We start from the raw sequence: 12,380 nt of genomic DNA, 5'->3' as shown, positions 1-12,380 counted from the left end.
GACTGGTTTTAATGGCTTCAAATTACCAAGCCCTGGCGTCTGAATTCTTTGAGGGAGGGATTCCACCTGAGTTGGGCTTCACCCCTCCCCTGGGGAAGGCACAGGCTCCAGACAAGCCCCCAAAAGAGCTCACTTTTGTCTATACCTGGGGCCGTTGCAGCTTGAATCCAGAGGCAGTCAAGCCTTTGTAGAAACACAGCCACAAAACCCTTTGTTTCCTTTTTTTTCCCCCTTTTTCCATCAGCCCTGCCCACTTGGCGCCGGGCAAAAATGAGCAACCTCCACTTTGACCAGGTTCATCTAAGCTTGGGGCCTAGTTTTAATTGTCAGAATTTGTTAATTAATTCCACAATTGGCGTTTGATTGTGCTCAGTCCCTGCTGCTGGTAAAGTTCCTTTCCTTTCCCCTCTGGGAAGCAGCCTGTGGGGGAGGGGTGCCGGCCACCACAGCTTTGGGAACTCACGGTTCTGTAGGGGCTCACAGCCAGTCCAGCTGGTCCACACTGGGGTACGCTGTGTGTCCGGTCATGGATGTGGCCCCAGGAGCTGTTCTGTACTGTTTCTGGTTATTTAGTAGTTGTTCTAGAGGACGAACTAAAATGTGCACATTGTTAAGCCCCCATCTTGACGTGGAAGCCCATTTAAATTTGGGACATGATTTTTAAAAATTTTTATTTTTACTGTTCTTACATCCAATCAAAATTTTCCATTTTAACCATTTTCAAGTATACAATTCAGTAAAACTAATTACATCCACAATGTTGTGCTACCCTCACCACCATCCATTACCAAAACTTTTTCATCATCCCAATCAGAAATTCTGTACCCATTAACTAATAACTCCTCACTCCTACTCCCTCCAGCCCATGGTAAAATGTAATTTACTTTCTGTCTCTATGAATTTGTTATTCTAGGTATTTCATATCAGTGAAATCATACATTTGTCGTTTTGTGTCTGGCTTATTTCACTTAAAATTTCACAGACTTCGAGGTTCATCTGTATTATAGCATGTAGCAGGACTTCATTCTTTTTTCATGGCCGAATAATATTTCATTGCATAGCTATACCATATTTTGCTTATCCATTCATCTCTTGATAAACATTTGGGTTCCTTCCACTTTTTGGCTATTGTGAGCAATGAGGTTATGAACATCAGTGTATAAATATCTGTCCAGAGTCCCTGCTTTCAAAACTTATGGGTATACACCAGAAAGTAGAATTGCTGGGTCATATGATAATTCCATGTTCAACACTTGGAGGAACTACCAAAATGTCTTCCATAGTGCCTGCACCATTTTACAATCCCACCAATAATGGACAAGTATTCCATTTTATCCACATCCTTACCAACACTTGTTATTATTGTTTTAAGAATAATATCTATCCTAGTGGCTGTAAAGTGGTCTCTCATGGTTATTTTGATTTGCATTTTCATGTGGTTATTGACCATTTATATATCTTGTTTGGAGAAATATCTGTTCAAATACTTTGCCCATTTTAAAAGTTGAGTTGTCATTTTTTTTTTTCCATATGGGTAGGCACTGGGAATTGAACCTGGGTCTCTGGCATGGCAGGCGAGAACTCTGCCTGCTGAGTCACTGTAGCCTGCCCTGGGTTATCTTTTTGTTGTTAAATTACAGCAGTTCTTTACATATTCTGGATATTAGACCCTTATCAGATATGTGGTTTCCAACTATTTTTCCCCATTCTATAGGTTGTCTTTTTTGATAATGTTCTTTGACACACAAAGGTTTTTAATATTTTTTCTAGGTAGAGCTGTAATAAACATATTTCTTTTATAAACAAAATTTTAACTGCAAATCCACAGTGGATGGAAAAAAGAAGAAGAAAATATATTATTTGGTAAAATCCAGTGACATTTACAATAGTTTTATAGTACATTTAAGCATTCCAGGATTTTATATCTTTACTTGATTTCAATTTCTAAGGTTCTTCTTATAAAAATGCCAATAAAGAAAATAAGTTTGACCTCAAACCTAGCCCTGAATTTGAGTGCCAGGAAAAGCAAAACTATGCTCTTAAGTTCCATCTTAACATTACAGCCTTATTTTTAAAATGGTGTGTCTTATTTAAAACACTCCCCATTTAAATGGCAAAAAGTGTTTTTAGGATGATATTTAGAAAGCAATTGCTCAGTGAGTCTCCTCAATAATTACACTGACTTAGACTGACACTAACAAAAGTAAGAATACCATATATAAGGAGCATATGTTTACAATAATGCTATCCTTATATGCAGCAAAGTGAAAGAAAATATATAAAATAGTCCAACAGCTCATGCCCATCTTACAGAACTTCCACTGATCTATCAATGCCTTCCATGCAGTGTGCTACTTTTCCATAATTGTATTAATTACCAGGAAAGGCAGTGAATTGAATTGTTTGAAGTCAGTGCCCCACAAGTGGGGAAAAGTAAATTTCATTCAGCAACAATACAGCACAGTGTGAAGATATTGTGCTTGGGTGCACATATTCCAGGATAAAACCACACTGTACTTGAAATGTAAATATAATGCAGTGTTCAGAGAAAGACATTTATTACATTGTACAAAGATAAGAAATCCTTAAAGCTACCTATTGTAGTTTATGATATAATAAATACATATCTATATAGCACTGTATATACATATATAGAATGTGCATGTTTATGTGTAAATTTTTTGTGTGTGCCAAGTTATTCTGTTAGCCAATTTCTAGGAATGAAAACTCCTTTTCACAACTTTTTGCCCCTCAAACATAAGATATCTATACTAGAAAAGGTCTCAATACCTTTCTTCTATCCAAAGACTCAAAATATTTTGCTTCATAACTGGCCAGAGAAGCACAATTAAAGGAATTCTAGAATTTTTTACTCCATCTTTTCACTTTGTCAGTTGTTTCAACAAGCAAATATCTTTATATATTTAAACGACCTGATGCAAATTCTTTAGCAGAGGATATAAATTCTAGATTTGATTAAAACAGAGCAAATCAAAACACCCTCCCCCCCAAAAAATTCCAGTGATTTATTCTGTCAGTAAACCACATATAAAATTTAAATCTCAAATCTCAAAATAAGTTAAAGAAAAAATTTACATTCAGAATCTATCATACTATAAAGATTTGACTATTGGTAAGGGAGAGATTTGACTATTGGTAAGGGAGAAAATATATATGAAAAGCTCAAAACAAAATTGTCTGCCCACTATTTTTCATAACAGAAAGTATGTCAGCCATACCTCTGTCCTTTAAATTTAATAACTTCATAACTTGTTGTCAGATGTTTTAAGCAAATCGGCATATCAGATTTCATAACAAAAAAAATCCATCAAGTTCACCAAAGCAAACTTATGTAAGCTTTTTATACAGAATTTAAAAAACCACACACAACTAACTGACTATGATTCCTCTATTAGCAGAAACACACAATACAATCATTATAAATCTGCCATATATATCAAATCTACATAAATAGATACAGATATCCATGCAGCCTATTTTTGACAGTGTGTGGGATCAGCTGATTTGTATCGGACCGCGGCATGATGTGGATGCTGCATCTTTAGGAACTGGATGATGAAAGCAGGCTCCTCAGCAACAAGCTGAGGTGGAAGGTGACTGAGTGGACAGTTCTCAATACTCATGGTTGAAAGTTGGCTGCAAGGAGCCAGCTCGAATGGAAGGCTATGTAGGTTGGGGATGCCATTCAGATACAGTTCTTCAAGTTCCTCCAGTGCACCAGTGTCCTCAGGAAGATGAGTAAGCAGCTTCTCTCCGAGGCCTAAATGTGTGAGACTGGTGAGCTGACCAATGCCTCTGGGAAGGGTGGTCAACTGGTTGTCAAAACTGATTTCTGTAAATCTTTTAGATGAGCAATTTCATTTGGCAAGGATTCCAATTTGTTCTCCTCTAGATCCAACTGTCTTAATTTCCTAAGACCGTGGGGAAAGTTTCTTCAGAAGATTGTTTGATTGTTTGATAATACTAGGACCTTAAGAGAAACAAGACCAGGCACATCCTCAGGGATCTTTGTGAGCTGATTAGTGGCTGAATTCAATTCTACCATACATGTCCACATTCCCAAATCCCACAGAAGTGATGTTAACTGATCATCCTTCGTATTCAGCTTACTTAAACTTTTTGCTCTGGAGAAAATTGATTGATTCCCTTATGTTCCATGCTGAAAGAATAGATGGTGGAAAATTAAGATGGACAACCACTGGATATAGCTGGAAGCAATTTCTAGAAGGATCAAACCATTCAGTTTTACAAGGCTTGACAAGAGTCTCTTTGGCAACGTTGAAATGCTATTAGTCTCAAAATTTAATTCTTCAGGTGCACTGCACTTTGCCAATGATCTGAGAACTGACAATAGTCTGTTATATCTCAGATCAAGCTGACTTAAACTGGGCGGGTTTCCTATAACATCTGCAAAGTCTAGCAGTTCACTGAGCTGCAGCAGTTGGTTATCTGTGGGCAGTTTCTAACTCTCCTTTGGAAGGTGTGCACATTGATTATGAACTACATTCAGTGTAATGATACAAAATTTCTCTTCAAAATTCCTCCTGGCACCCTTGCTTGGCCTTCTTCCCTCACCCCACCCCCAACATGAGGTCCCAAAGGTTTTAACTTTTGATGAAATATGTTTTATCTGTTTTTTTTTTTTTTATTTTGTTGTTCATGTTTTTGCCATATCTAAGAAATCATTGCCAGATCTGAGGTCATGAAGGTTTTCCCCAGTGTTTTCTTTTTAAGAGTTTTGGAAGTTTTAGCTCTTATGTATAGCTCTTATGTTTAGATTGTTGATCAATTTTAAGTTAATCTTTGTACCTGGTGTAAGGTAAGGATCTAACTTCATTCAAGTAGACATCCAGTTTTCCCAGCACCATTTGTTGACGAGATCTTTCTTTCCCCATTGAACATACTTGGCATCCTTGTTGAAAAGAATCGGCCATAGATGTGTGGATTTACTTGTGGACTAGATTTTATTTCATTGGTCTTTATGCCAGTATGACACAATTTTGATTATTGAGGAAATTTTGAAATTGGGAAGAATGAGACCTCCAACTCTGTTCTTTACCAATCTTGATTTGGTCATTTGGGGCCCCTTGTGATTCCATATGAAACTGAAGATTGGCTTTGCCATTTCTGCTAAAAAAAAGATTGCTGGAATTTCAAAAGGGGTTGAGTTGCATCTGTAGATTGCTTGGAGTAGTAATGACATCTTGACAATATTTTATCTTCTTATCCATGAACATAGGAGATCTCGCCATTTACTTATGTCTTCTTTAATTTCTTGCAGCAGTGTTTTGTAATTTTCAGTGTACAAGTCCTTCATCCCCTAGGTTAAATTCATTCCTTGATATTTTATTCTTTTAGATGCTATTGTATATAGAATTGCTTTTTAATTTGCATTTTGGATTGTTCATTATTGGTGTATAGACACATAACTAATTTTGTGTATTAATCTTGTAGCCTCCCATTTTGCCAAATTCATTTATTAGCTCTATTCATCTTCTCATGGATTTTTTGTACAAAGGATCATGTCACCTGCAAATAGAGAGAGTTTTACTTCTTTCTTTCCACTTGGTATGCCTTTTATTTCTTTAATTCTCCTTATTGCTCCAGTTGTAACTTCCAGTACTATATTGACTAGCAGTGGTGAAAGCAGGCATCCTTGTCTTGTTCCTGATCTTAGGGGGAAATCTTTCTGTCTTTCACCATTGAGCATGTTAGCTGTGGATTTTTCATACATGTCCATTATCTTGTTGTAAAATTCCCCTCTATTATTATTTTTCTGAGTGTTTTTATCTTGAAAGAAGAGTATATTTTGCCAATACTTTTTCTGCATTGAGATGATCATGTGGTTGTTTTTCTTCCTTCTACTAACAGGGTGTACTACACTGATTGACTTTCTTATGTTGAACCACCCTTGCACACACGGGATAAATACCATTTGGTCATGGTGTATTATTCTTTAAATACGCTGTTGGATTCAATTTGCCAGTACTTTGTTGAGGATTTTTGCATCTATATCCATAGGGAAATTGCTCTGTAGTTTTTTTTCTTATTAAGTCTTTTTATGGCTTTGGTATTAGAGTAATCAATGCTAGTTTCATAGATTGAGTTAGGAAGAATTCTCTCCTCTTCAAATTTTTTTGGAATTTGAGAAGGACTGGTGATATCCTTTGAATACTTGGTAGAATTCACCAATGAAGCCACCTGGCCCCGGACTTTTCTTTTTTGGGGAGGTATTTATTTATTATTGATATATATTCACATACCATGTAATCTTCCAAAGCGTATAATCAGTAGTTCACAGTATCATCATATAGCTGTCATTTATCATCACAATAGGCTTTTTTTTCTTTTTTGTGAAAAATAACATATATACAAAAAAGGAATAATTTCAAGGCACATTGCAACAATTAGTTGTAGAACAGATTTCATGTTGGAAGGGGCTGTCAATAATATGGGATAGGAGATGGAACTAGTTGGTATTCTGCAGAGGCTGGCCCCTCTGCATTTCAGGGCATATCTGGTCTAGGGACTCATCTGGAGGTTTTAAGTTTCTGGAAAGTTACCCTAGTGCATGGAAACTTTGTAGAATCTTATATAACACCCTACACGTTGCATAAGAGCAACCTCCAGAGTAGCTAGCCTCTTGACTCTATTTGAACTTTCTCAGCCACAGCTACCTTATTTGTTACACTTCTTTTTCCCTTTTTGGTCAGGATGGCATTGTTGATCTTTTGGGAGGTTTTTGATTACTGATTCAATCTCTTTCCTTGTTATTGGCCTGTTGCAATCATGTATTTCTTTTTTTAAAATATTTTTATTAAGAAATCTTCACACACATGCATTCCATACGTGATATACAATTAGTGTTTCACAATATCATCACATAGTTGTATATTCATCACGATGATCATTTTTTGAACATCTGCATCACTTTACTAAAAGAAGTAAAAAGGAAAAAGGAAAAACTCATACATACCATACATCTTATCCTGCCCTCTCATTGACCACTAGTATTTCCATTTACCCAATTTAGTTTACTCTTTGCACCCCCTATTAATTACTTATTTTTAACTATATATCTATATCTATATCTCTCTATATATATTTTTTGCATGGGCAAGCACCAGGAATCAAACCCAGGTTTCCAGCATAGTAGGCAAGAACTCTGCCTGTTGAGCCACCATGGCTCACCCTATAAATATATACTTAACTCATCTGTTCATAACCTGGATAAAAGGAGCATCAGACAGAAGATTTTCACAATCGCACAGTCACATTGTAAACGTTTTATCTTTATACAATCATCTTCAAGATTCAAGACTACTGGAACAAGCTCAACACTTTCAGGTACTTCCCTCTAGCTATTCCAATACATCATAAACTAAATAGAGATATCTATATAATGCTTACGAATAACCTCCAGTATAACCTCTTGACTCTCTTTGAAATATCTCAGCCACTGAAACTTTATTTTGTCTCATTTCTCTCTTTCCCCTTTTGTCAAGAAGGCTTTCTCAATCCCTTGATGCTGGGTCCTGGCTTATCCTGGGATTTCTGTCCCACATTGCCAGGGAAATTTACAGCCCTGGAAGTCATGTCTATGTAGGAAGGCGGATAGTGAGTTCACCTGCCAAGCTGGCTTAGAGAAAGAGGTCACATCTGAGCAACAAAAGAGGTTATCTGGGGATAGGCGTAACTATAAGGCCTAATTTTAAGTAGGAATAAGTAGGAATAAGTTTAAGTAGGAATAAGTTTTCAGGAATAAGTTCCATAGGAGTGAATCCCCAGATCGAGGGTTTGGCCTATTGATTTGGTTGTCCCTTCTACTTGTGAGAATATCAGAAATTCTCCAAATGGGGAAATTGAATATTTCCCCCTTTCTCCCTAGTCCCCCAAGAGGACTTTGCAAATACTTCTTTATTCACTACCCAAATTACTCTGGGATATATCAGGACATCACACTAACCTGGACAAGCCAACAAAATCTCAAATTCTATTCAAGATTCATGTATTCATGGTGTTCAACTAAACTATAAATTTTGCTCCCTTTAGTCTTACACAGAAGTTTTAAAATATGGACGATATCATCCTTTACCCTGTATTCTGATATACCTTAGTCTTATACAGATCAACGTCGTTCATACCTCTATTCGAAGTCTAATCCTTTTTTCAACTTTTTAAGCAGTTCCTGTATGGGGTACTGTTGACTTTCATAGCTTCAGAGCTCTAGCTCTGAGTCTCAGGTGTCATATGAATACCCGAAGTTTCTGGGAATGACCAGGTTATAAACAAACAGCTCAGTATCTGAGAATTTAGTAATAACAGTTACACCTCCTAAAGATATGTGACTGCTGTGAGAGCTTACTAGGACCCTTTACAATAAGCATGTCATCAACTTCAGTTCACCGAGTTTTTATAGTATAGTTAGTCCATATGATAGGAGCACAATATTGTCTTTCTGTTCCTGACATTTCATTCAACATACAGTCCTTAAATTTCGTACACCTAGTTGATCCTTCCTGCGGTTGATCAGTAGTTGACTGTACATATACATCATAGCTCCCCCTTCCATTCCTTGGTTATTGTACTCTTAGGCCACCTCCATCCATTGTGGATCTTGAACACTGCCGCCAGAAATTCCAGTGTGCAAATGTCCATTTGTGTCCCCCTACTCAGTTCCTCCAGGTATATACTGAGCAATGGGGTTTCAGGATCATATGGCAACCCCATACCTGGCCTCCTGTGGAAACACCACACTGCCCTCCAGGAGGTTGCACCTCTCATTTCCCTACGGACAGTGAATAGGTACATCTTTTTCTCCGCATTTTCTCTAGCACTAGTTTCTCTCTGTTCATTTTTAAACAGTTTTGTTCACACATCATAAAATTCAACCTAAGTATATAGATATGCCTTTACCACCATAATTTATATGAAGACATTTCCTTTTCTTCCATAAAGAATCCATACCTCTTCATCATAGCCGCCTCCTTTCACCCCCTCCCCACCTACTGATATTTAGCTTTGGAATAAAGCCTTTGTCACATTCAGTGGGAGCATATTACAATGTTACTGTTGACTATAGACCCTAGCTTGCACTGATTGTATTTTGCTTGTTCTCCTCAAGCAAAAACGTTTTTTTATTTGTACACTTAATCATCATCACTGTACGCTCCAGGCATTCCTAAATTACACGGTCTCAGTCTTTATCCTCTATCTTTCCTTCTGGCCATTATAGCTTGATAATATGCTTTAAAGTCAGGTAATGTGAGACATTCTACTTCATTTTTCTTTCTCAAGATATTTGTAGCTATTTGGGGCACTGTTCCCTTCTAAATAAATTTGATTATTCATTTTTTTTTATTTCTGCAAAGTAAATTTTTGGGATTTTAACTGGTGTTGCTTTGAATCTATAAATTAATTCGAGTAGAACTGACATCTTAACTATATTTAGTCTTCCAGTCCATGAACACAGTATGCCCTTCCATTTATTTAGGTCTTCCATGATTTCTTTTAGCAGTTTCTTATAGTTTTCTGTGTATAGGGCTTTTGTATCCTTAGTTAAATTTATTCCTATATATTTGATTCTTCTGGTTGCTATTGTAAATGGAATTTTTTTCTTGATTTCCTCCTCAGATTGCACATTACTAGTATATAGAAACACTACTGATTTTGAGGCGCCACTATGCTGTATTAATTTATTAGCTCTAGTAGCTTTGCTGTAAATTTTTCAGGATTTTCAACATATAGTGTCATATCATCTGTAAACAGGGAGGGTTTTACTTCTTCCTTTCCAATTTGGATGCCTTTTATTTATTTTTCTTGTCTAATTGCTCTGGCTAGAACTTCCAGCACAACGTTGCATAACATTGGTGACAGTGGACATCCTTGTCTTGTTCCTGACCTTAGGGAGAAAGCTTTCAGTCTTTCCCCATTAAGGATGATATTAGCTGTGGGTTTTTCACATATACCATTTACCATGTTGAGGAAGTTCCCTTCTATTTCTATCCTTTGAAGTGTTTTCATCAAGAAAGGATGTTGAATTTCATCAAATGTCTTTTCTGTATCAATCAAGATGATCATGTGGTTTTTCTGCTTTGATTTGTTGATATGGTGTATTATATTAATTGATTTTCTTATGTTGAGCCATCCTTGCGTATCTGGAGTAAATCCCACTTCGTCATGATGTATAATTCTTTTTATGTTCTGTTGGATTTGATTTGCAAGTATTTTTGAAGACTTTTGCATCTATATTCATTAGAGAGTTTGGTCTGCAATTTTCTTTTCTTGTAGTATCTTTGTCTGGCTTTGGTATGAGGGTGATGTTGGCTTCATAGAATGAGTTAGGTAGCTTTCCCTCCTCTTCAATTTTTTTTTTTTGAAGCATTTGAGCAGGATTGTACTAATTCTTTCTTGAATGCTTGGTAGAATACATGTTTGAAGCATTTGAGCCTGGACTTTTCTTTTTTGGGAGCTTCTTAATGACTGATTCAATCTCTTTTTTTTTTTTTTTTTTTTTTGCATGTATCAGCCACAGTGATTTATTGAGTGCTTTAATAATACAAGTGTACATCAACTGATCCACAGTCAAAAGTGGCAGGTCCCTAAGAAATTTACAAGCACTTTAAGTAAATCAAAATACATATTATTTTGTTCAACCCAACAGTCTTCTGTGTGGGGGACAGAAGGCTAGTGATAAACAGAGTTTCAGTAATGCACAGTGATTTTGATTTAAGCTTTTGTACAAAAACTTGTTCCCAGTAGCATGCACCCACCAATAGAGACTTCAGTACAAAAAATTAATCCTAGCACATTTAAGTAGAAACAAGATATAATTCTGAATTTGTGTTTTCCCAAAGATCACAAAAAAAGAACAAAATCAAATAAACAACAAATAAACAAAGTCACACAACAATACAAAGCTTTGTAAGAAAGCTCTTACTATTATAGATCCAACATTGTTTGCACTGAAAACAAAAGTTCCCACCTACTTTGAGGTGGGGAAATAAAGATCCCAAATATTTCAAGTTAACAGAAATCAGAAAGGGAATAAAATGAGAAAGGGAAATGGGGAGGCAGGGGGAGGGAGAGGAAGAGGAAGGGAGGGAAGAAAAAGAAAGTGTGTGTGTGTGATGACATACCAAAAAATGGTTCAAAATTTAATAAAAATAAGGAAATAACTGAGGTCAGGAGGGGTTGGGTACAGCAGGGGTATTGATGCACTTGGTGAATGTGCTTGCACAGGTCCGGCATGGGGTGGCAGGCAGCAGGTCCCTATGTGGCATACCGCTTAGTCCACTGTCTGGCCATCCGGTCGTGCTCCGCTCTGTTGGTCATGTACTGTGTGGCAATGCTGCCTACCAGAGGGTCGGCAGGGTTGCAATCTGTGAGAAGTGAGCAGATGGAGAGCAGAACTTTAGAAATGGTTAGGGCTGGACTCCAGTTGTCCTTTAGGATATCCAGACAGATCACACCTTGGCTGTTAATATTACAGTGATAGATTCTTGTTCTGAAGGTAACCATCACGGTACTCCAGGTGATTTATGGGTTGGTGCAAGGCAGAATAGAAAGACATAGGTTCCTACCCTTAGGGGGCTTAAATGGATAGTCTGGTGAAAAGGTAATGTCAAGGAAGAATACTCCTCCTTCATAGACAGATCCTGGGGGTCCCAAAATAGTTGATCTCCATTCATAAATGTTGTCTCCTTTGGGTCCAGCACTACAGTTGGGAGGAGGGTCCAATGTAATCTCTGCAAGTTCCTTCTGAATTCTTTTAGCACTAGTTGACAATTTAGCAGCTGTTTTGCTAGATATCTTTCCCTCCTTTTTCTTGGGCTGAACTTGCTCTCTTTCTGGTTCTTGCTGAACACTTTCACGCTGGTCTCCATCGGAACTTCCTCCACTAGTGCTTGGACTGTCATCAACTCTTTGTGCCTCAGTGGACATTTTATATCCCTCAGTGCCGCGGCCGCCACCCCCGGCCGCCCCAGCTCTGGCTTCCGAGGCTACTGCCCGCGGCTGCCGCTGTGGCCGCCCCTGAGTCCTGGAAAGTGAAGCCACCACCTCAGGGAGCCGCTGCCGCCGCCCGGCCGTCCGCGCGCGCGCCCGACAGTGCGCGAGCTCGCGCACCCGCCCGGGAGAGACCGCGAGAGCGCGAACCCCACGTCGTCCGTGCCGCGCCGCGCGCCAGCCCTACCGCCCCGCTCTCCGCCCCTCCTCCACCCGGCGCGCGGCCGCGAGGAGGCTGATTCAATCTCTTTATTTGTGATTGGTTTGTTGGGTCATCTATTTCTTCTCGAGTCAATGTTGGTTGTTCATGCCTTTCTAAGAGGTTGTCCATTTCATCTACATTTTCCAGTTTA

General features: G+C 38.1%; 1 protein-coding gene and 2 pseudogenes across 7 annotated transcripts in view; all 3 read right to left on the bottom strand.

Annotated features, from left to right (window-relative positions):
* CFAP221 (cilia and flagella associated protein 221) overlaps positions 1-12,380 on the bottom strand; it is a 159,474-nt gene that overhangs the window by 13,774 nt on the left and 133,320 nt on the right. The gene's annotated exons all lie outside the window — the stretch shown is intronic.
* Positions 3,495-11,541, bottom strand: LOC143676761 (leucine-rich repeat protein soc-2 homolog; annotated as a pseudogene).
* On the bottom strand, positions 10,544-12,103 carry LOC143676245 (ubiquitin-conjugating enzyme E2 E2 pseudogene; annotated as a pseudogene).

Source organism: Tamandua tetradactyla, chromosome 3, assembly GCF_023851605.1.
Source record: "Tamandua tetradactyla isolate mTamTet1 chromosome 3, mTamTet1.pri, whole genome shotgun sequence".
NCBI lineage: Eukaryota > Metazoa > Chordata > Mammalia > Pilosa > Myrmecophagidae > Tamandua > Tamandua tetradactyla.
This window is presented reverse-complemented; position numbering and strand designations above follow the sequence as displayed.